General features: G+C 42.0%; 1 long non-coding RNA gene across 1 annotated transcript in view; it reads right to left on the bottom strand.

The window, feature by feature from the left end:
* Positions 1 to 26446, bottom strand: part of LOC120638503 — a 144891-nt gene that overhangs the window by 86425 nt on the left and 32020 nt on the right. The gene's annotated exons all lie outside the window — the stretch shown is intronic.

The following is a 26446-nucleotide window of genomic DNA, read 5'->3' on the forward strand; positions in this document are numbered from 1 at the left end:
AGATCTGTCCAGATACCAAAGCAGTCTATTAAATGTCAAACCTTCCATGAAAGTATTAAAGAGTAGAAAATAATTTTGCTCCAGATGGTCTTTAAATGGCATTCATAATCATTTCTTAAAATACAATGGTATTTTGATTGAACTGAATTTGAAGTAATTGATGTGTGTGGACTATAAATCTGTGTTTTTAGACAGCTGGAGTAGATTACTATGGTATGACCGTGCTTAGCTTTATTTTGCATTGTAAAGGGCCATCAGTAGTACAGCTGGATAAACTTGGCTATAAAAATAGTAACATTTTCTGGAAAAACACTGGGATCCAAAAGGAAACACCTTGGACCAAGAATCCCAAGGGAAACTAGCATTCTCCTTGCCCCAAACCTTGTCGTTCGGTAATATACAGATAGTTTGAAATGGAAGCAGAATATAACTTATTGACACTCTGGGTGTGAAAGAGGCCCTCATCATTTATACGCCTGCATTCAAGGTTAATATCATTGCTGGAAATCATAGGAGCGTCAGCCAGTAGAGCATCGTAGCTACTGGCACTTTACAATCTGAAATGTAATAAGCTTGCGAAGTGAAATTTATGTGTGTGTGTTTGGCTGGCGTAAGGAAATGTGGACTTAAGGTGAGGATAAAGAAACACAAGGTTATATGGGGCCACTTTGCCCGAGGAATGAACTGCCTCCTTTTCTCTTTTCTATCAACTTTCGACATCAAATATCTGGCTGATAAAAATGAAGCCCCATCTAGAACTGATAGCAAGTTTGCTTAATAGGGCAGAGGCTGAGGGAGAAATTATATTGAGCTGAAGAAAAAAAAAAATCAAAGAATTCACTCCTGTTGAAGTAGTTCGATAAGTCATCTATGACTCAACAGCGTAGTATTCACCCCAAAATAACTTTATTCCTCTTTTTGCATCATGCTAGCTTTCACGTCCTCAGCCCTCAAGGACTCCTCTTTTGACAAACAATAAATTCCCTTGAGGTAACTTCAAAAACTGCTAAACTGAGATTATCTAGGAGGTTTTCAATAGAAACTTGCTAAATACTGAACTTCCAAGGGTCACAGATAAGGATGGGTTGGGTAGGGCATCAAGGAGGAAAGAAACGTGAAAGTTTGAGAATTTGCTCTGAAGTATTTCAGTGTTTAAAATGCCTCAAGTTTTTACATTATCTCCTAAGAGGGGAAGATTATCTTGTAGGGGGAAACAATACCTAAAAAATAATCACAACATGAAAGTTGGAGTAAAAATAAAGGCTATTATTCAAGTCTAGCATTTGCTACAAGAAATGAAGCCCTCTAAGATCACACAACTTCAAGGTCACACAACATATCATGTGAAAAAAAAGTCCATCTGCCTCGAAAAATAGTAGACAAAAGGCCCTAAAGAAATTGAATTTATATAAACTATACTGGTGAAAACTGATACTTTTCATAAATTGGAAGGTTGTGTCTATAATCAAAAGCCATGCATTTATCAAAGAATAAATAATAAATATGCACACAAACATATGTATACATACTCAAAAACATATGTGTATATGACAGATTTAATTTTACTCATTCGCTTTAGTATAAATAGTAGAGCTATATAAAGTTATTGCCTGATCAATTATATATATATGTATATAAATTTATCAGGCAAGGACTTTCTATACACAAACACACACACACACACCCCCCACCACCATTAGAAACTGGGGTAGATGAAAGTTAATCAGGTTGGACATGTTAATGCTAATCCTTATTGCGCAGAAGTGATAACTGAGGCTCAGAGAAGTAAAGTGACTCACCCAAGGTCACAAAACAGACTAGTGGCAGGCCCAGTTTAGAACCTAGGTCCCTCTGACTCCCAGGCCCACGCTTTAACCACTAGGCCATGATGCTTGTCACAGATTATAGACTCCAAAATATTTAGTACATTGCTTTCAAGGAGTAAGTGCTCAATAAACACTACTGATTATCTTGATCCGGGTGCTTCTGGAAGGATCCGTACAGGGAATCTGGGAAAACAACTGCATTTTTAGACCATCAGCAGTGAATTGTTAGGGTTAGGTAAACCTTTTCAGAATCATCCTTAAAATGTTGTGAAATAGAAGATAAATCTGAAATAATAGGGGCAACTTTCAAATGTCTTCTGCTTGCCCTTAAAATGACCTTCTTTAAAACTGTCATTGACAGGAATTAACAATGGTTAGAACTCTATTAGGCAAAAAGGACTTTTAATCAAAATGTTTCTTCTAAAAAAAGTTCAAGTAACTTTACACATTACAATTTTTGCAGCTTCCTGAGGTAAAGAGGGATTAAATGCTGGTGACAGTGCTTTACACACAAGTAAGCACTCAATAAATATGACTGAATTAATGAATGATAGACCACAAATCTTCACTTTCAACGTCCCTCCTAATTTTATTCTGGTCCTAGTCGTCTTCAAACAGCTTTGAAACATCAATGGCATTTCTTGAGCACCTATGTGCAGAGCTATGCACTTACTAGGTGCTTGGGAGAGTACAATATAACAGAGTTACTAGACAAGTCCGTGCCGACAAGGAGAATCAGCATTTTCCCCAACTTCAACATGTTCCAAATGCAAACAATCCAAACATCTGAACATTTTTAGTAAAGTGGTGTTTTGCCAGTCTGAAGTTGCTTCTCCTACAAGATTATGCTTTTTCTCATTTGAAAAGCGGGCAAGGTACAACGACTGATAAGCTGTTTTGTTGCATTAAAGTGGAGTGTTCAAGCATACTCTGTTACATAGCTTTGCATATTTTGCCAGAATTGTCTCACATTAAGATTTGTTCTCAACTGGAAGTCCTGACTTACACATCGTCATTTCCATGTGTGAATTTCAAAGTGAAAAATAGGCCTCTGTGCTTTCACTGCTGTGAATGATATCGAGGGAATAAACTAGGAGGCCGAGAAGAGGAATAATCCAGAGGGAGGAAGAATCTGGGACCCAATTACAAGCTGCAAATGATTTCTTTGCTTTTTCTTCTCCTGTTCAGGGAAAATGCCATGATTCTTTCCTCGACTCATTTTCCAGTTGATGTTTGTGTGGGCATTGGATGTACCTGCTTAGGTTTTCATTCATTTATTCATTCAATCATATCTATTGAGTACTTACTGTATACAGAGCACTGTACGAAATCCTTGGGAGAGTACAATACAACAGTAAACATTCATATTCCCTGCCTACAATGAGTTTACATTCTGGGGAGGGGGAGACAGACGTCGATATAAACAAATAAAATTACAGATATATACATCTTCACCTGCTTAGCAACTTTCACCTGGGCATTTTACCTGAGGACTGTAATGTCTCAGTTATTTGAAAAGAGTTAGCTGCCAGAGCACAAAAACTACAATCAGTAAATATGATCCCTAACCACAGGAGCTTACAGTCTAGAGGGAGCTTAACTTGTCCATCGTCAACACTGTAAAATCCCTGGAGCTGAAGCAGCACAAACCTAGATCTCAAAACTCCAGGACTTGAACTGAGGAAAAGATGTCACTCAATCTGCAGTATTTATTAATCACTTCCTCTGTGCAGAGCACTGAACTGCGTGCTGGGGAGAGTACCGTCTAATTAGAATTTGCAGATGCAATCACTGCTCATTAGGGGTTTACAGCCTAGTTGGGGAGGCACATTAAAATAAATTACAGTTAGAGAAAATGAGAGCGTTTAAGGATGTATACACCAGTGTGAGCAAGGGTTTTTTGTTTGTTTGTTTGTTTTTTTACAGTTGGCGTAGTCTCTGCCACAGAGCTCAGGTTGATTAAGTTCCGAGTTATATGTGCATATAGATTCTTCACAAATATTTAACATGGGATGTCAATTCCATCCCCATCTGCCTCGTTTGATATTTGCACTGGAATTCTCAGCCCTGACCCTAAATCATTAGTTTCAGCTGTAATTAAGAACTGAGGCAGCAGTTCTCAAAAATCATAACCATCTCATTGTTATTTTGGTAATTGAATCAGATAACCATTCCCTACCCACACAACCTCCAAATCCTCACTGCTCTTTCCAATTCAAATGACACTTCATTTGTGTCAAAATGTGCCATTGCCCTAGTGACCTCAGTTGATTTCTAGAACATGTAGACTTAAATCGATGCACATCCCCCACTATTCTGCTCTCTCTTTTCTCTCCCAGCCTTTCTTACTAATCTAACCTGGAGCCACAGACCTGGCTAGGAACTGGAGTGATAACATCTGGACCGAGACCGAGTTGACCTTTAATGGAGCAGAAACTTAAGGACGGAATGAGCATTTCTGCCTTTGATTTTTACTATGAATTAAAACCAAACAATTTTTCAAGCAAAGTTCCATCCTTCAGAAAAAGTGACACACCAGAGCAGTTTAGTTGTAGTTTGTATGTGTTATTTTATGGTATCTAAGTGCTTTCGATGGGCCAGGTACTGTACTAAGCACTGGGATAGATATGAGTTAATCGGTTTGGACACAGTTCCAGTCCTACATAGGGCTCAACCTTGATCCCCAAGGTCACACATGCTGCAGACCAGTGGCAGGGGTGGAATTAGAACACAGGTCCTTCGGACTCCCAGGCCCATTCTATCTACTAGGCCATGCTGCTTTTCACTGTTACTCACTAGTTTAGTTTTTCTTGAAACCCTGTAGTTCATCTATGCAGATGTCAGAAAGAGACACTATCCCTGAAAACTACTGTACAGTTCAAAGGAAGGTATGATTCAGACAACTCCATTTATTACATAATGTCTGTTTTACCCTTACGGAGTAAAAACTGCCGCCCAACATGATATATTCGTCTGTATGGCTTTATAGCTATAGAGAAGCAACTGGATTCAATTACAACAACTGGGTTTGGACGCAGGCTCTGCCACTTTCATTTCTCAATAGTATTTGTTAAGCATTTACTATGTGACAGGCACTGTACTAAACGCTGACAGAAGTTAATAAGGTTGGACGTAGTCCATGTCCCACATGGGGCTCACTATCTTTCTCTATGGTATTTATTCAATACTATGTGTGAAGCATCGTGCTAAGTGCTGGGTCAGTTACAAGTTGATCATGTTGGACACAGTATTTGTTCCACATGGGACTCACGGTCTAAATAGGAAGGAGTAGGAATTAATTCCCATTTTACAGCTGAGGAAACTGAAGCACAGAGAAGTTTAATGACTTGCCTAGTCCACACAGCAAGCACTTGCAGGGCCAGGAATAGAACCCAGGTTCTCTAAATCTCAGGCCCATGCTCTTTCCACCAGGCCATGCCGCTCCTTTGCAGGCCACTAGCCTACTGTATGACCTTGTTCATTCATTCAATAGTATTTATTGAGCGCTTACTATGTGCAGAGCACTGTACTAAGCGCTTGGGATGAACAAGTCGGCAACAGATAGAGACAGTCCCTGCCGTTTGACGGGCTTACAGTCTAATCGGGGGATACGGACAGACAAGAACAATGGCACTAAACAGCGTCAAGGGGAAGAACATCTCGTAAAAACAATGGCAACTAAATAGAATCAAGGCGATGTACAATTCATTAACAAAATAAATAGGGTAACGAAAATATATACAGTTGAGCGGACGAGTACAGTGCTGTGGGGATGGGAAGGGAGAGGTGGAGGAGCAGAGGGAAAAGGGGAAAATGAGGCTTTAGCTGCGGAGAGGTAAAGGGGGGATGGCAGAGGGAGTAGAGGGGGAAGAGGAGCTCAGTCTGGGAACGCCTCTAGGAGGAGGTGATTTTTAAGTAAGGTTTTGAAGAGGGAAAGAGAATCAGTTTGGCGGAGGTGAGGAGGGAGGGCGTTCCAGGACCGCGGGAGGACGTGACCCAGGGGTCGATGGCGGGATAGGCAAGACCGAGGGACGGCGAGGAGGTGGGCGGCAGAGGAGCGGAGCGTGCGGGGTGGGCGGTAGAAAGAGAGAAGGGAGGAGAGGTAGGAAGGGGCAAGGTGATGGAGAGCCTTGAAGCCTAGAGTGAGGAGTTTTTGTTTGGAGCGGAGGTCGATAGGCAACCACTGGAGTTGTTTAAGAAGGGGAGTGACATGCCCAGATCGTTTCTGCAGGAAGATGAGCCGGGCAGCGGAGTGAAGAATAGACCGGAGCGGGGCGAGAGAGGAGGAAGGGAGGTCAGAGAGAAGGCTGACACAGTAGTCTAGCCGGGATATAACGAGAGCCCGTAATAGTAAGGTAGCCGTTTGGGTGGAGAGGAAAGGGCGGATCTTGGCGATATTGTAGAGGTGAAACCGGCAGGTCTTGGTAACGGATAGGATGTGTGGGGTGAACGAGAGGGACGAGTCAAGGATGACACCGAGATTGCGGGCCTGCGGGACGGGAAGGATGGTCGTGCCATCCACGGTGATGGAGAAGTCTGGGAGCGGACCGGGCTTGGGAGGGAAGATGAGGAGCTCAGTCTTGCTCATGTTGAGTTTTAGGTGGCGGGCCGACATCCAGGTGGAGACGTCCCGGAGGCAGGAGGAGATGCGAGCCTGAAGGGAGGGGGAGAGGACAGGGGCGGAGATGTAGATCTGCGTGTCATCTGCGTAGAGATGGTAGTCAAAGCCGTGAGAGCGGATGAGTTCACCGAGGGAGTGAGTGTAAATGGAGAACAGAAGAGGGCCAAGAACTGACCCTTGAGGAACTCCAACAGTTAAAGGATGGGAGGGGGAGGAGGCTCCAGCGAAGGAGACCGAGAATGATCGGCCAGAGAGGTAAGAGGAGAACCAGGAGAGGACAGAGTCCATGAAGCCAAGGTGAGATAAGGTATGGAGGAGGAGGGGATGGTCGACAGTGTCAAAGGCAGCAGAGAGGTCAAGGAGGATCAGAATGGAGTAGGAGCCATTGGATTTGGCAAGAAGGAGGTCATGGGTGACCTTAGAGAGAGCAGTCTCGGTAGAGTGGAGGGGACGGAAGCCAGATTGGAGGGGGTCTAGGAGAGAATGGGAGTTAAGGAATTCTAGGCATCGATTGTAGACGACTCGTTCTAAGATTTTGGAAAGGAAGGGTAGTAGGGAGATAGGACGATAACTGGAGGGGGAAGTGGGGTCAAGAGCGGGTTTTTTTAGGATGGGGGAGACGTGGGCGTGTTTGAAGGCAGAGGGGAAGGAGCCCTTGGAGATTGAGTGGTTAAAAATAGAAGTTAAGGAAGGGAGGAGGGCAGGGGCGATGGTTTTAAGAAGGTGAGAGGGAATGGGGTCCGAGGCGCAGGTGGAGGGGGTGGCACTTGCGAGGAGGGAGGAGATCTCCTCTGAGGATACTGCAGGGAAGGATGGGAAAGTAGGGGAGGGGGTTGGTGGGGGGGAGGGGAGAGGCGGAGGGGTGACTTTGGGGAGCTCAGACCTGATCGTGTTGATTTTCGTGAGGAAATAGGTGGCCAGATCATTGGGGGTGAGAGATGGGGGAGGGGGAGGAACAGGGGGCCTAAGGAGAGAGTTAAAGGTCCGGAACAATCGGCGGGGGTGACGGGCATGGGTGTCGATGAGGGAGGAGAAGAAGCTTTGCCTGGCGGAGGAGAGGGCAGAGTTAAGGCAGGAAAGGATAAATTTGAAGTGTGTGAGGTCGGCTTGGTGCTTGGACTTTCGCCAGCAGCGCTCAGCAGCTCGAGCATAGGAGCGTAGGAGGCGGACGGAGGAGGTGATCCAGGGCTGTGGGTTAGTGGCGCGAGAGCGGCGGAGGGAAAGGGGGGCGAGAGAGTCGAGATGAGTAGAGAGGGTGGCAAGTAATTTAACTTCTCTGCACTTCAGTTTCCTCATCTGTAAAATGGGGATTAAATATCTGTTCTCCCTCCCACAAACTGTGAGCCCTCTGCAGTACAGGGGCTGGGTCTGATCTAATTATCTTATTATTTAGCAGAGTATTCAGCATATACTAAGTGGTTAAAAATACTATTATCGGTAGTAGTAGTAATAGGGCAAGCCATCTCCAGAAACTTGTAACAGTCACCATTACAGTGATACCTAAACTAGCTATGAAGTAGGGAAGAGGAAGGATCTAGAAAAAGGAAGATGACAAACTGGTCATGAGACCCATTTCCTTTTTCTTCTCCTAATCCAGGAAACTTTCAGAAATGGTGCTGAATGGCTGAAAGAATCAGAAAATCTAAGTGATTGTCACTGCAATGTCTGGGTCCAAATCCTTCAAAGCCTGAGTTCTGCTTCATACGCCAAAAATATACTTTTCCAAAAATTATCATGCTTCTGGTATCAGAAGCAACTGATATGATGCTGTCCTTTGAAATGCAATCCTGTCTTTTGAGAATGAATTAGAAAGATGTGGTTAATCACTGGTTTAATCAATGCTGCTTCTTGACAGTATTTACTGAGTGCTTACTAAGAGCAGAGCACTGCATTAAGTGCTTAGGAGAGTGCAATAAAACAGTTAGCAAACACATTCCCTGATTAGAGAAAAGTACTTTGCCACGTAAATCTAAACTGCAGCCTATTTCATTACCTTTTCCCGGTCAATCAAGTCAATATGCTTTTTGAGCACATACTGTGTGCAAAGGGCTTGGGGGAGTATAATACATTGCATAGTGGATAGAGCAGGGGCTTGGGAGTCATAAAATGATTCATTCATTCATTCGTATTTATTGAGCACTTAATGTGTGCAGAGCACTGCACTAAGCGCTTGGAATGTACAATTTGGCAATAGAGACAACACCTGCCCAACAATGGGGTCACAGTCTGATCCCGGCTCCACCACTTGTCTGCTCTGTGAACTCGGGTAAGTCACTTCACTTCCTCTGTGTCTCAGTTACCTCATTTGTAAAATGGGGGCTGAGAATGTGAGCCCCACGTAGGACAGGGACTCTGTCCAACCCTATTTGCTTGTATCCATCCCAGCACTTAGTACAGTACCCGGGCCACAATAAGAGCTTAACAAATACCACAGTTATTATTATTATTACCATAGAGTAGTTTGACACAATCCTTGCCTTTAAAAAGTCTATTAATGCTTTCTCAGTTGCTACCAAACACTCATTTATGAGACCAAGAACAAGGTATAAGGTGTTGTGTATCAAGTTTATGACTTTGGTTTCTCAATCTGACCTCTTGGATCTTAACATTTTGGATTTTGTTAAGAGCTTACTATGGGTCAAGCATTGTTCTAAATACTAGGGTAGATCTGTGTTGATCAGTTTGGACACAGTTCCTGTCCCACATGGAGCTCACAGTCTACATAGAATAGGATTTAATCCCCATATTACAGTTGAGGAAACTGAGGCACAGAAACGTTAAATGACTTGCCCAAGGTCACTCAGTAAGCAATTGCAAGGCCAAGAAGAGAACCCAAGTCCTCTGATGCCCAGCCCTATGCTCTTTCCACCAGGCAATGCTGCTTCTCTTGAAATAAAAAGAGACTTCTTTCCCAGTGAATAAGATCTTTTTATATTCAAAGGAGAACAAACATTTCTTGAGATTATCTTCAAAAAATATAAGGGAATACTATAAAATTGAAGTTAACAGTAGGAGAAGAGATGGTGAGCTAAAACTCTGATTTTTTTTTTCCAAATTCCAGCCGATTTATTTTGATTTTACTCTGAGAGAAACAGCGTGCCTAGTAGATAAAGCCCAGGCCTGGGAGTGAGTAGGACTTGGGTTCTAAACCCAGCTCTGCCACTTGTCTGCTGGGTGACCTTGGGCGAGTCACTTTACCTCTCTGGGCCTCAGTTCCCTCATCTATAAAATGGGGATTAAAACTGAGAGGCCTGTGCGTGACAGGGACTGTGTCTAACCTCCTTAACTTGGGTCTACCCCACCAGCTCTTAGTACTGGACCTGGCACATAGTAAGCACTTAAATATCATTAAAGGAAAAAAAGACAACAGCAACATAAAAAAAAACATGGAAGAGAACAGATGTGACCACCCAAGATTGCGCTTTGAAAGGAAGGATGGTAAACACTGCTTGTTTAGTGCAGGGAATTATCTTTGCTATAAATTATGCTTCAAGTCACTCCTTTTGTTATCTGCTTGCAAAAAAAAAAAAATGATTAGCATCTGCAATGCACATTGAGAACCTCTTTGAGTTCACAGTAATCAAAGCAGCGTTAGGTGGGCAGAATATAATTCTTCCAAATGAAAAATGACTTTAAGAGCCAACTTCCCTTCCCATCCTGACAAGGGAATAGTTCAGCTTGAAGATTAATTCCTCAAGCGGGGTGTTTCTTGGCCGGTTTGGCTGGTGCTCACTCAAAAAAGCGGCATTATCAGCAAGGAGAGTTGAGGGAGGTCAGAAAGTTGCTATTACCTCAGAAGGGTAAGGAAGGATAAAACGGATCAGTTGAACATCGCTGTGTGAGTGTGCAGAGGACAAATACAAAGGTTTTTTTTGGCAGGTTTTAAATGAGGGCTTTGTATATTTTTAAATCGGACTTTGTTGTGTTATCTTGTTACTCGAAGAAAGGGATTGCAATTTACACAGAAATGAGCAATAATGTTGATGCTGTAATACAGAGGGTCACTTTTTTTAAAATAGTTTAAACACAAAACAGCTAGAGTTTCCTGGGACTGAAATAAAAACCTGATTCTGAAAGTTTTGCAGTGACTTGTTCTGCATGTGTTAAAGATACATCAAGCAAAATTCATCTTCCTACTGAGAAAAGACTAATTCAAATAATTATCTATGCCAGAGTTTAACTATGTATTCTTTTAAACACAAGTTGAGACATGCTCTATTCCTCCTCACAAAGAATTAGATTAGTATAATGAATAACAGTCAGACTCCATGTCACATAAATAGAGACTTCTAGGTTTGGGAAAATATCTAAATTTATCAAGTTTAAAATTTCAATCCTTTCCAATTTTATAATGATAACAATTATTACTGAGGTATCTGTTAAGCACTTATTCTGTTCCAAGCACTGTACTAAATGCTTGGGTAGCTAAAAGCTAAACAGGTTGGACACAATCCATGTACCACCCGAGGCTTATAGTTTGAGAGGGAGGGTAAACAGCCTCTTTGCCATAATGATCAAAGTGCTTACCAAGTGTTACATCTGCTTGTATTTACTCCTGAAAATCATTCAGTGGCATTTGAGGGCTTACTGTGAGCAGAGTAATTGTAGTAAGTGGTTGGAGGACTGCAATACAACAGAGTTGGTAGACATATTTCCTGCCCACAATGATCTTACAGTCTTGTGGGGGAGACAGACAATATAAATATGTGTTATGGATGTGTACACAAGTGATGGGCTGAGGATGGGGTGAATATCAAATGTCCAAAGACTACAGATCCAAACACAGATGATGAAGAACGGAGAATCAGAAAAAGAGGGCTTAATTGGGGAAGGACCCTTGGAGGACTTCTGTGACTTTAATAAGGCTTTAAAGGTGGCGAGAGTGGCGATCTGGCATGGAGGAAGGGGGAGGCCAGAGAGAGGGTGTGCGAAAGGGGTCGGCAGTGAGATAGACGAGATCGGGCACACTGAGTGAGCTGACGCCAGACGAGTTAAGTATGAGGGTCGGCTTGCTCACTGAAGAACACTTCAATGGAGCTGATGACATGGCCCAATATCAGTCTAGGATTTTGGACCCCTTTTTAAAATGTCCCCTTGAGGATTCATTTCAATCACCACTGGGGTCTACAGAACCCATGAAAAAGTGGGGAATGAACCTATTATACTGACATTAAAAAGTGTGCTGTGGAGAAAAAGAATTTTTTCACCTTCTGAGTTCTCCTGTCTGTAATGATCAAATTTGCCATTTGCTTCACTTTGTTAGAGTAGATAGACAATAACTCTTTCAGAATTGATATCCCCTTTACATAGACGGGCTTAACCACTTTGAGTTCCACTTAACATTGGTATTGTGGTAATGGTTAAGAACTTAGCTGGTACTAACTCCTGTGCTAAGCACTAGAGTAGATGCAATAAATCAGATCAGACAAAATCCCTGTCTCACATGGGACTCCCAAGTCTTAGGTATTGAATCCCCATTTTACAGATGAGGACACTGAATTATGGAGAAGAGAAGTGATTTGCCCAAGGTCACACAGTAGGCAAATGACTAATCCCACCTCCACCACTTGTCTGCTCTGTGACCTTGGTTAAGTCACTTCACTTCTTTGTGACTCAGTTACCTCATCTGTCAAATGGGGATTAAGCCTATAAACCCCATGTGGGACAGAGACTGTGTCTAACCTAATTTGAGTGTATCCACCCCCAGCACTAGTACAGTTCCTGGCATATACTAAGTGCTTAACCAATTCCACCATATATTAAAACTCAGGTTACCTGACTCCGGCCCTGTTCTTTTAACCATTACATATATACATTTCTGACGTATATCAATGAAAGTGGGAATCCTACTGGATATTTTGTTTCATTGTCACTGAAGAAAAATGGTGCACTTATCTCTCAAATTTTTCTTTTGGGGCTAAGCATTATTTGCTTCTCTACTTCTATTACACTCTCCCAAGCTCCTAGGGTAGTTTTCAGCACACTGTAGGTACGAAACACATTCTGATTTTTATGAAGTTGACTATGTCTTTACCAGCGCTTAGACTAGTGCTCAGCACACAGTAATCGCTTAAGTACCATAATTATTACTATTATCACCCTCTTCTCCCAGGACATAATATGCAATTGATTTGGGATATAAACCAGTCATCTTCTCTCTGGGTCACAGACCAATAGGTGAGCAGGGACATTGCCTACTGCAAAGGGCAAATAATGATAATTATCATTATTAATATTTTGAAGTCACCGCCCACATTATCCAGCTTCAAAACCAACAACTCAATCCAGTTTCCTGATTACCAGACCAGGAATCCTTCCAAAGGACCAAAAGAAAGGCTGTCTGATGCAATGCTCATGCAGTAGAGACCATATAACCCACCCAGATTTGTGTGCTTTACACTCTGGAGTTAGATATGGAACCAGAATGTAACCCTGATGAATTGGGAGCTAAATCATACTTAGAATGTGAGCCCCATGTGGGACAGAGACTGTGTTCATCCCATTTGACTTAAAACTACCCCAGCCCTATGAACAGTCCCTGGTACATAGGAAGACCTTAACAAATACCAAAATTATCATCAATATTAATAAATGCACCCAAACTGTTGAAACTGTCACTCATATAAATAGATATTAATACAAAAGTCTTCCCTAGTTTCTCCATTTTCAGAATGTGTGACATCACACATTTTAAGAAAGATTTATCGAGTTCTCTTGAGTGGATTAGAACTGATTTTTTAAATGAATCTACATCTTTGAGCAGTTGGCACCTTTGCTTAATGAACTCGATCTGGACCCAAATCTAAAGGCAATTCCAGCAAAGTTTGTCAACTCTTTTCAGAAGTGGTTTGTGTTTCTTATCTTTACATTCCATTGTTCAGCACCCATTTTTTATGGCATTTGTAGAGTGCTTACTGTATGCCAGGCACTGAACTAAGGATGGGATAGACACATTCTAATTAGGTTGGCACAGGGCTCACAGTCTTAACCCCCATTTTACAGATGAGGTAACTGAGGCCAGAGAAGTTAAGTGACTTGTCCACGATCAAACAGCAGACAAGTGGTGGAGCTGAGACTAGAACCCAGTTCCTTCTGACTCCCAGGCCCGATCTCTATCCATGATTGATTGAAAGAAGAGTCCGGGAGAAGAGAGGCAGTTCCCATCAGACTGATGAGCATTCTTACTTACAATCACCTCTCAGCCCTGACACCTTCCAATTCACCACAGCCAGTGGTGGTTTGCCAAATCAGACCTCCGTCCCTCCATTTTTCACATTTTGATTTGCCTGTCCAGTTAGATGGACAATGCCAATGTGAGACTGCCTCTTTCTTCAACTGTGACTATATCGCTAAGCAATCCGGAGAACACATTTGATTTGAATTTATCTGAAAAGACAGAAAAAAACACAGAGAAGTTGGAATAGTCCAATACAATTTTTTTTAAGAGTTTGATAAGAACAGGTTGCTTTTCTACGAGATTCCTTTAAAGTGGTCAGTGGACTAAAAAAATTTTCCTTACCAAGTGGAACTCTTGTTTGTCAGGCAATCTTTCCATCCACAACATGGGTGTAAAGAATTGGGTATTGTAAAGACGACTCAACACTAGCCTATTTTTGGACTCATTGTTACAATATGAGAAAGAATAGTAATAATAGTAATGACAGTATTTCTTAAGCGCTTACTATGTACCAAGCACCATTCTAAACACTGGGGTAGATACAAGGTAATCAGATTGTCCCATGTGGGGCTCACAGTTTTAATCCCCATTTTACAGATCAGATAACTGAGGCAGACAGATGTGAAGTGGCTTGCCCAAAGTCACACAGCTGACAAGTGGCAGAACCTGAATTGAAACCCTTCTGATGTCTTCTGACTCCCAAGTTCATGCTCTTTCCACTAAGCCTTGCTGCTTTGTGATCTACTGGAAAAATCACAGACCTGGGAATCAGAGACCTGGGTTATAATCCCAGATTTTCCAATTGTCTGCTGTGTGACTGTGACTTTGAGCTCATTGTGGGTAGGGACTGTGACTCTTTTTTGTTGTATTGTACTTTCCCAAGCTCTTAGTTGAGTGCTCTGCACGGTAAGCATTTAATAAATATGATCGAATGAATGAATGTGACCTTGAGCAAGTCACTTAACTTCTCTGGGTCTCAGTTTCCTCAATTGCAAAATGAGGATTGAGCCCTACACCCTCCATCCTAGAATGTGAGCCCCATGTGAGACAGATGGACTGTGTCCGACCCGATTATCTTCTATCTAGCCCAGCACTTAGAACAGTGCTTGGCACATAGTAAATGCTTAAACAAACATCGACATAATAATAATAGTACTTATTATTACTATTATATTATACTCTCCCGAATGCTTAGTAGAGTGCTCTGCAAAAAGTCAGCACTCAATAAATATAACTGATGGATTACCCTGGAAAAAGCCTGCTGGTCCAGAATGCTAAAGCTGAATGAACATCAGTACTTGAGTTTTCTTCAGCCTGTCAAGGCTCAGGTGGATTTTCTGGAAATGTTGATCAGCTAAGTGACACCATTCCATAGCTAATTCATACCAAGTGTGCCACTCTGGGAAAGTCCACATCATATACATTGGAAAACTGGGGCTTGAGTGTACTCATAAAATTTGCCTGCCTACTGAAATATGCAGAAGCCCGTTTGCTAGATGTATGGGCTGTAAACCCATGCCTAGCCAATGAGAGTGGTCATATAACACAAAAACGGGCATTCAAAATGAAAGAATATTAGTATGCATTATACACCTTTACGATCTCCATATATCACCACATTACCATATGTAAATAAAACTCATGCTATTGCATTCAAAATGAAGTGAGGAAATGCTAATTGGCCGGAATCTCCTGCCTAAGAGTTTTTGATAGCCAATATACATCCTTATTGAGTTAATCTAGATGTGGTTCGTGTGGTCTAATGGAAAAAGCGAGGGTGAGGGAATCAGGAGCCAGTTATTCTGATCCCAGCTCTGCCAATGACCTGCTCTCTGACCTTGGACAAGTGCCTGTACTGCTCTGGGTCTCAGTTTCCTCATTTTTAGAATGAGAATAAACTGTCTGTTCATCCTCCCTCTTAGATTTGGAGTAGTTGGAGGGAAAGGGATGGTGTTTAATCTGATTATCCTTTATCTACTCTGGTGCATGGCACAAAAGCAGTTAACAAATGCCACTGTTGTTTTGAATCAAAACTAATGGGTAATGAAAGAAGAGAGTGACTTTGGCAGGGGAAGGAGTGGGCAAAGAATACATATTGGAAATCTTAGTTGATCAAATTAGTCAAATTCAATTCACCACAAATGCAATCTCATTTAGACAGTCTATGATAAAAATGATGGTATTTGTCAAGCGCTTACTATGTGCCAAGCACTGTTCTAAGTGCTAGGCACTAGTCTAAGGCAACTCAGGGGTAAAAACATGTCCTCTTTGTCAGTAAACATTCATATTTATTGAGCACTTCCTATGTGCAGAGCTCTCTACTAAGTGCTTGAGAGAGTCCAATATCACAACCAACAGACACATTCCTTCTTCACGTGTAGAACTTGTTCAGGCAAGTAGGAGACATGGTATCTAAGGAAGGCAAAAACAGAACGGGAGGTGACACAGAGAAGAACAAATAAGATCATCAGCATCATGATAGTGGCATTTGTTAAGTGCTTACTATGTGCGAAGCACTGTACTAAGTGCTGGAATAGATCTAAGATAATCAGATCCCACATGGGACTCACCTTCTAAGTAGGAGAGATAATGGGTATTGAATCTCCCTTTTGCAAATGATGGAACTAGGACCAGGAAAAGATAAGTGACTTGCCCAAGATCACACAGCAGACAACTTGAGGAGCTGGGATTAGAACTCACATCTGCATGAGGATGTACAAAATTGACCCTCTACTACGGAAGACAGTGACAGACAGGGGGATGACAGAAGCCAACAGATTCATGAAAGGTGTGGAAAGTGTGAACACGGAATCGTTCACCAAATCCCCGAGCAATACGATGACGGGCACCCTTCAAAGCTGGTAGATGGTAAATTCAAGTCAAAGGAAATACTTCTGGGCAGTGGGGGAACAGCATGGGGAATTTATGAATACAGGATGCTGTTCAGAAAAACAATATCATTGGATTCAAGAGGGGAAAAATTAGAGGTATTAGAGAGGAAACTTTACAGATGCTAGAAGACGCCACCTCTTAAACTGTGAGCCTCCCAAGGGGCAAGGACTGTGTCCAACTGCCCCCCTGTGCGTTCTCCCCCAGCATTTAGGACAGCGGTCTGCATAAAGTAATTGCTAACTGTTACTACTAGAAGGGTGCTTTGAGAGTTTCATGACCCATAAAATCATGTTCTGCTGTTATTTATTCATTCAATCATATTTATTGAGCATTTACTGTGTGCAGAGCACTGTACTAAGTGCTCGAGAGAGTACGATACAACAATAAGCAGACACGGGATGTGGAAATGTTACGGTGTTGGATGTTCAAAGAGGCAGCGCCCTCGCTGCTCTTCCAATCACCCTCTGTTGTTGCGACTGGATAGGGACTATCCACCATATTACAAATTGCTTATTTATATTAATGTTGGTCTCCCCCTCTATCCTGTAAATTCATTCTGAGCAGGGAACATATCTGCCAGCTCTGTCATACTGTACTCTTCCAAGCTCGCAGTTCAGTGCTCCGCACCCGGTGAGTGCTCAATAAATACCAATGATGATGATGACATCTAGTGATACCCCTGCACTGGTATAATTCTACTTATGGAGAGAGAATTTAGTTGAGCCGGTCACTGAGCTCGAGATGACTGTGACCCAAAGGGAGAATAGATCCAACATCCGCTTAAAGATTTCATTCATTCAATCTTATTTATTGAGCACTTACTGTGTGCACAGCATTGTGCTTGGGAGAGTATCAAACAACAACAACACAATAATGAACTGACACATCACATTCTCTGTCCACAACAAGTTTCCAGTCTAGAAGATGAGCTTACATCTCAGACATTTTCAATGAATGACCCTGGGTCTTTTAAAGTGCCCCGGTCACCCCAATTTGGGGGGCATCTGAAGCTGACAGACATCGAAAGCTTTCTTCTTCACCTCGGCCCCCAAGCTCCCTCAGGAGTTCGTTAGTAGTACGTTCTAGTAGAAGTACTATTAACATAGTAGCAAGGCGCCAGAAAGTGCCCAGAAATTCTAAGGGAATTTCCAATTCAGAACCAAACTTCCCCAGTACATTCACGTTAAATAAACAGATTTGATCCAGTGGTGGGAAGGCCAGGAGAAAGGAGTGGGAGGCTAATATACACCAAAGAGTCAAAAGGGTCATGTTTCTAATATGCCACTGTCACTTTCTCATTCAGAGTGGAAAGAAATCAGTTCATTTCTGTTCTTGCAATCACTCTAGCACAAAGCATTATTAAGTAGTATGCCAGATGTAGCAGAGTCAAGGCAGCCACCTAGTTAAAGAAGAAATAAAATCACTCTTTATAAAAAAGAGCTTCTCTGTGGGTGGAATGGATGGAATGTTCTGGACTTCTAAGATAACTAAAATATATGAGTGCACTTTGTATCTGCACATTAGAAGAATGCACACAAATCTTGGCTGAAATGAGGTTTGGGGCTCCTTGTATTTCTTCAAGAAAATGTGCACCACAAAGGCGAAGGGGTGCATTTGAACAATGATAACTCAATGATCTGAACTGAATTTAGTAATTGAAAAGCAAACACCCTAGGTACATTAACTTTAAGGGTTTAGATCTTTCCTGCTCCAAATGGCAAATGATCATAAATACAGAGATCAAGAAGCCTGATTGAAACTGCTAAAACAACAGAATTCACGGCTACCACATCTGTTTCACTTGGGAGAGTTTTAAAGGAACTGGAAGGCTCTCCTTCCTTTTGTAACTCTGCTTTCTGAAGAATGTAAACACAAAAGGTGAGGAGGTTACCTCTTTTGGTAAAACCAGACAGGGCAGCCAAGAAACCTAAAGTGCTTTGGGAAAACCCCTGAAGGATGGACGGCTTGGGAGCCAATTATAAGATGGATCAAAAGAAATCATTCCACAGTGGAACTATTGACAGGCCTGTCATCCCGAGAAGAGATCTAGTAAATAGGATTACCCACGAGAAGGTAACATGAAAGTTCATGCTGGGAAGAGACAATCCTGAGGGATGACAGAAGAATCAAAGGGCAGAGCGGAGATGGGGAGGGATTCTTGAAAACGTGCAATCACAAAGACACCTCTGGAATAATCTAACACGATGGTAAATGAAGGGGAGGAGAAGAGAAATGAGGTTTTAGGGAAGGGCAAATAATAGTGATATTCCAAAGGAAGAATGGGCAATTAAGCAGTACATATCTGTATTTTCATAACAGGTATTTGGCTAAGCTTGGCATCAATAATGTCGCATGGAATTGTTAAGACTTAGCAAACCTGATAGCCTCTTCACACACTTATAGGTGGGCAGTGCCCTACTAATAAATTCATCTTTCAAATCAAGGGCACGTGATCCTTTCCATTATTCATTATGCATATATCAAAAAAAATGAAGGAAGAAAATGCAGTCTGGTATTTATGTAATGCCCTTCACGAAAGAGATCAAAATGCTTTCAAAATATTTTCTAATTAATTCTCTCAGGTTTTCACATTGAATTACAAAATGGGCATCATCTAATTAATTCTCCCAACATCTCAGAGGGATAAGAAGGAGAGAACCCTCGATTCTGGAGAAAAGGAAAGCAGGTCAAGCAACCAATGCTACTCAGCAAACCAGTCATAGGGTGAAGAATAAGGCACCTGAGTTCTTCTGACCAACAACTCTGCCCAGTGCCTAGCCCTGCTTTTAAAGATGCTGTTTCACAGTTAGGGGAGGGAATTCAATACAGGTGCCTAAGATTTAGGAAGATCCTAGACGGTGACTGTAGTACTGTGCTTCCGAGCATCCAAGTGCCAAGAAACCACTGGTCTGACCCAGTGCTGGCCCTGAATTTGTGTTCATCAAATGATTCCCCAGATCTGGTCCTTTTCTTCAAAATACATGAAAATGCCATACAAAATCAATGCCATTGAAATGAAACAATGAGACTGCTGACAACGTTTCCATTGATGTCCAACAGACAAATGGAATGCATGATTTAGCGTGCTTTCCCCACTGGCTAAAGCTATAAAGGCTTGTTGAATGTCAATCAACAATTTTAGGGAATGCTTACAAAGTGCAGAGCACTGGACTAAATGTTTGAGACAGTACAAAAGAGTCAGGCAAGGTTCCTACTCTTAAAGAGCTTACAATCTAAACAATAATAATAATAACAATAACAACAGCATTTGTTAAGCATTTACTATGTGCAGGCACTGTATAATGCTCTGGGATGGATACAAGCAAATCAGGTGGGACACAGTCCCTTGTCCCACATGGGGCTCATAGTCTTAATCCCCATTTTCCAGAGGAGGCAATGGAGGCCCAGGGAAGTGAAGTGACTTGTCCTAGGTTACACAGCAAACAAGTGGAGGACCCAGGATTAGAACCCAGGTCCTTCTGACTCCCAGGCCCATGCTCTATCCACTAGGCCATGCTGCTTCTCCTAGAGGAGCAGTGGTTTCACTTGGGAGAAAGTGTCATAGGAGCTGGAATGATAGCCTTTGTCTGTAGCTCTCTTTTATGACGGAAGAGGAGGTTGAATCTTTTGGTAAAGCCAACCCCAACAAGCACTAAAGTATAAGGTTCTTGTGGACAGGGAATGTGCTATGTGACCTTGGGCAAGGCACAACTTCTCTGAGCCTCAGCTCCTTCATCTGTAAAATGTGGATTCAATAGCTGTGTTCCCTCCTACTTTGATGGTGAGCCTCAAGCGGGACCTGATCATCTTGAATCTACTCCAGTACTTAGTACAGTTCTTGGTACAGAATAAGTGCTTAAATACAGAATAGCACTTAAATAATAGTGGTATTTAATTTATTCAATCATTATTATTATGGGTAGTGTTCTGGTTCACGGTCCACCAGAATTCAGGATCAGCCTGTACTTTTTATCTCACCCCATCTTCCATCTTGGAGATGAAGGAATATACTGACATCTTCCCAATGAGTTCTCATGACTGAAAGGTTCCCAGTTCCTTTCATCCACACATCACTGTTCCCAAGCCACCCAGAGACAACTGTCTAAGATGATCAAATTTCCATTGAAAGGGGAGACTATTTTTTCTATGGGAATCAATAATAGCTGTTTCCTCTTGTTTCCCACTGACCAGGCTTTTCTCATCTCTCATGCCTTGTGGGACTTGAGATTCTATTGTAAGCAGGATCATTAGTGATTTTCTCATTCCCAGCAGATAGTCTGCTTAGCCCAGAATGGTACCAATCTCTATGCAAGGGAGGGCTTTTAAAAGAGTGTAGCTCTAAGGATTGAAACCAAGCACATGTTCTTATTTGAAAATATGCAGCTGATGATTTTTAAATTTACGGTGGCAGCACTGTAAAGGCAGTGATTTGGAAGCAGAGGTTTTTCCATAAGTGGGTGGGATTTGCTTGCCCCAATTTAAAGATACAAACGGTCCCTTTTAGGTGAATTCCAACTCTATGCTCAACACTCTCAGATCTAACTTCCCATACTGACTCAGCAGACAATGAATGGCATCTGACACAAATTTAAAAATTCCAAGAAACAGGAGCATCATTCCCCATCAGTCAGTGGCTATTTGTCATTGACTTGGCGCCCACTCAAGACCTGACCTGTGGAAACCTAACCAGTACATTGATAAATTTCTAGAAAGGTGAGAAACACATCATCTGCCTTCTAGGAAATGCTTCAGTTCTGTATACATGAGGTTAATGCTTTGAGAGTGAAACCAGCAAGAGAAAAAAAAGCAACACACTCTTCGGAATTTGCAAACTAACCATCATTGCTGGCCTTTTGAAAAACCACTTTCGATAATCCCGTCTCGGGACTAACTTGAGCCATAGCGTTTCTAAATGGCTACAAAAATCCACACCTTGGAGAAATGAGCGGGTCAATTTTCAAAGGTATCCACATTTCACAGCACTTGTCTGTAAATGGAATTGAGCCCATAAATCACTGGTTAGGGGGAGATTTTCCCAAGGGCAACCACAACTGGGTAACTGTGTCTTGGTGTGCTGGTATAAGAACTTCAATTTGCGCACAATTAGCCAACCGTGGTAGCAGTTAAAATCCACTCAGGCCAAATGGCAGGTGCACAGAAGGAAAGTCTGGGTAATCCACATAAAGGATACCACAACCCTGCCCTCCAGATTGAACACATCTGGAATGCTCTGGGGACAGGAGACTTTTCCGAATTACCTGGTGGGGGTGGGTATGAAAAGCTGGAAGGTCAATTTCTTCCTCCAAATAAACAGAGTTGGTGCATTATGCGTTTGTAAACGAAAAATTCATGCTTATTAAATTTTCACTAGAATTGTACCCAGTTTGCATATGGACACATGTGTGTCCATGCCTATGAAAGGGCACATGGCTACATGGGAGGAAGAGATTGATGAAATCGGGCAGGGTGGGAGCTTTGCAAATGATGATATATTACCAGTGGCTGCTCAATTCATACAGCTGACTGGCCCCATTGCTCTGTTTCCTGGGAACTGGCTTAGAAGCAGCGTGGCTCAGAGGAAAGAGCACAGGCCTGGCAGTGAGAGGACCTGGATTCTACTCCCAGCTCTGCCACTTACCTGCTGAGTGACCTTGGGCAAGTCACTTCACCACTCTTTGCCTCATTTGCTTTATCATTAAAATGGGAATTAAATCCTCCTCCCTCCTACTTAGACTGTGAGGTCCATGTGAGCAGGGGCAACATCCAACCTGATTAACTTTTATCTACCCCAGCACATCATACAGTTTTTGGCACATCCTAAGTGCTTAAAAAGTATGAAAATAATAACAAATTGCTATTATTATTGCTAAGGAACTGTTTGAGTGAGTCTTGTCAGAGCAAAGAAACCAGTGATCTGATTGTTCTCTTGTAAACAGCAAAAGTTCCCTAAGGAAAGTGGTAAACATTATTATTATTATAGCATTATTATTATTGGAGAGAGAGAGAGAGAGAGAGCAAGAGCAAAAAACCCCATAACAGAACAGACAGGAGTTTCAAAAAATAAAACAAAAAACCAAAAAAACCCACTATCTTAATTGATAGGGGTTTCCTCGGTTTCTGAAAAAATAGATATCCCCCCTCATAAGAAACATTGTTGTACTCTCTGGCAAATGAATATGAGGACATCAAAAAATGAATCTCCTCTGCTTTTTCATGAGGTGAGGCAAGATCTCAAACACTTCCTGACAAAGATAATGTCACCCCACAAAACATCTTGAGAGAACTGACATAAGCTTGTGGCTATCTTTTTACAATACACATTTAGGATTTGCCTTTCTCTTTCCTGCCCTTATTTAGAACTAAAGAATTCAACAGTAATATCTGAGGCAACCATATCCCCAGAAATAATCTTCCTCTTGTGTGCGGAAGGCTTCAAAGATTTGCTGGAAAAGGATGAAAGGAACATTGCCTTGGAATGTAAAAAGAAATGCAGTACATTTTTTTTTAAAATTATATTCAGCACAGAAGAGATCAACTATTAGATGTTAGTTGCATGGTTTTTTGAAGAATGAGAAGCAGGATGTTAACAGTGGTGCCCCAGCAGGTCTTGTCCTTTACAGAACCACAAAATCTTCTCCCTGCCAGAATGGCTGATGTATCTTTGAAGAGATATGAAGACAGGTTGGGAAGAAATGAGTCGCAGGATTTTAGCTGGTCATTAGACAATTCACCATTTCCATCTTCACTAGGTAGCTGATCTTCCAAATGATTAGCAGAAACATGGCTTCGGTTACACCTCAATCTAAAACGTTTCTCCCCAAGCATCCTGTTAAGCCATTAGATGCTAATAGCTTCTAATACGATAATTATGGCTCAGTACAGTGAGTGTACCATATGTTAAAAGACAAGTTGCCTTTGCATGGACATGAAAAGTTAATTCAGCACCTTTCAGACACTTGCGATGACTAAAACTGTTTCTTTTTTTATATAAATAGCAATAATCAATCAATAAGTGGTATTTGCTGAGCCCTTACTGTGTGAAGCCTGCTGTACTAACTGCTAAGAAGAATAAAGTAGATTTGATCACTGCCATCAAGGAGCTTATGGGGAAGATAACTGGCTAATTGCCAATGATAATACTGGTAATAATAATAATAATGTGATTTTATCAATATGGTATTTTAAGGTATTGATTGAGCACTTACTCTGGGCTAAAGCACTGTGCTAAGCCCTGAGGAAGATACAATCACATTTCCTCCAAGAGGTCTTCTCCAATTAAACTCTCTTTTCCAAGGATCGCTCTTCCCTTCTGTATTGTCTATGCCCTTGGATCTGTGACCATTTGATATTAGCCCCACCCTCAACCCCACAGCACTTATGTACATATGTTTACATCAAATATTATAAGTTATTTATTCATATTAATGTCTGTCTCCCCCTCTAAAACTGAACTCTCTCACATGCTTAGTACAGTTCTCTGAACATTGTAAGCGCTCAATACCACTGAGTGATACAATAAAATCACAGACTTGGTCCCTGCCTGACATTCACAGTCTGAGCCAGATTAACAATCTTTTCATTTTACAGGTGAGGAAACTGAGGTACAGATGAGTCAAATGACTTGCCCAATTTTTCTCAGCAAGCGAGTGGCTGATCTGGGATCAAAAGCCAAGTCTTCTAACTCCCAGTCCCATATTTTTTTATTTTTTCCACTAGGCCAAGTTGCTTCTCTATCATAATAATAATATCAATAATTTTGGTATCTGTTTAATGCTTACTATGTGCCCAGTACTGGGGTGGATACAAGCAAATTGGGTTGGACATAGTCCCGGTCCTACATGGGGCTCACAGTCTGAATCCCTATTTTACAGGAAACTGAGGTCCAGAGAAGTGAAGTGACTTGTCCAACATCACACAGACACGTGGCTGAGCTGGAACCAGAACCCAAGTCCTTCTGAGTCCCAGGTCCATACTCTATCCACTGGACCATGCTGTTTCTACTCTTACAACTGATGCCTTCAGTTTCAGAGAGTGCACAATTGCTGAGGTATACCCATTTTTCTGTTTAGTAAAAGTCTCTTGTGCACTTGGCAGACTTTTTTTTCCTCTCAATATCTCCCTTTTTGTGTCTTTCAAGATTACACTCATAGGGCCCAAAGGCTTAATTTTCCCAAGATAGGCAAATCTGGGCAAAGGAATGTTTCAGTGGAAGCATTTTTAAACCTAAGCGCTTCAATGGGAAAAAATACTTTTCAGCTCCAAGCCAAATTTAGGAGGAATAATACCTTGAGGATAAAGGTCATCTTTTTATCTTGCATCAGTGTCCACCTAGGGAACTCTGCTACCTGCCCATCTCGGCTTCTGATCACAAGTCTGTGCCTAATTTCACCAGGTTTCTTTTCTCCACTTTGAACATTATGTAGGTTCAAGTAATTTCCTCAGAGAGCTTCCTTCCTTGGATCTTTTCCTCCTGCTGTTCATTTCCCCTCTCTCCCACCTCTCTCTCTTGGCTTTTTTTGTTATGCACCCCAAGAACTTATGGAAATTTTGAGAGTAGTCAAAGAGGAAAGAGGGAGGTAAGAGTCAAAAAAAGGCTGCAACAAGAAGAGGGTGGTAGGGGGATTAAAAGTTTGAAACTGGGAAAAATGGGAAAATGCTCCCTTTTTCTCATGAGCAGCAGAATTGGGAGATGGGTGAAGGCAGACCAAATTAAATAGATCTTATGTCTGATTACCTTTACATTATCAATTACAAGGGGAAACCTTGAAAGTCCAACGGGTGGCAATATTAAGAAAAAAAAACTTATCCAAACCTGGAAGTGATACATTTAGGGGCAAACAAGTTCATAGTGAGAATTTAACATGTCCAAAACTGAACCCTTCATCATTCCACCCAAACCCTGTACTTCCTGTGACTTTCCCATCATTAATCAATCAACTGTATTTACTGAGCACATACTATGTGTAGAGCATTGTATTAAGTGCTTGGGAGAGTACAATATTGCAGAGTTGGTAGACACAGTTTGCGCTCACAAGGACCTCACAGTTAAGAGTGGTAGACGCACTAATGTAAATTGATGAATTGTGGATATGTACATAAGTGATATGGGGCTGAGGAAAGGGTGATTAAAGGGAGTAAATCAGAGTGATGCAGAAGGGAGTGGGAAGAAGGAAATGAGGGCCAAGTCAAGAGCAGACTCTTGGAGAAGTTGTGCCTTCAGTAAGGCTTTGAAAGCAGAGAGAGTGATTGTCATATGAAGAGGGAGGGTATTCCAGGCAGACGCAGGGTTTGGATGAGAGGTCAGTGATAAAATGGATGAGATCAAGGTACAGTGAGTAGATTAGCATTAAAGGAGTGAAGTGTGCAGGCAGGGCTGTAGTAGGAGAGTAGCGAGGTAAGGTAGGAGGGAGCAAGTTGATTAAGTGCTTTAAAGCCGATAGTATGTTTGACACGGAGGTGGATAGGCAGCTACTGGAGGTTCTTGAGGAGTGGAGAAAGATGGACTGAACATTTTTGTAGAACAGTGACCCCGGGCAGCAGAGTGAAGTAGGGCTTGGAGTGGGGAGAGACGGGGGCAGGGAGGTCAGCAAGGAGGCTGATGCAGTAATCAAGGTAGGATGCAATAAGCACTTGGATTAACATGGTAGCAGTTTGGATGGAGAGGAAAGTGTGGATTTTAGAAATGCTGTGAAGGCTGAACCAACAGGATTTAGTGATAGATATGGAGAATTAGGCTCAGGGCAATTCAGGACACATGGTCAGAATGGAGACACGTTAACCCAATGCACTCCACGTTCCTCACAGGGAAACACTCTGTTTCCACAAGTGACTGTGAGCTGTAGCAAACACCACATCTTAAAGAGTTCTAAATATCCTGGCAAGGGGAAAGATGAAAACAGAGTAGATGAGTCAGAAAGACTTGGATTCTAA

The sequence above is a fragment of the Ornithorhynchus anatinus genome, chromosome 7, assembly GCF_004115215.2.
Source record: "Ornithorhynchus anatinus isolate Pmale09 chromosome 7, mOrnAna1.pri.v4, whole genome shotgun sequence".
In the NCBI taxonomy this organism is placed as follows: Eukaryota; Metazoa; Chordata; class Mammalia; order Monotremata; family Ornithorhynchidae; genus Ornithorhynchus; species Ornithorhynchus anatinus.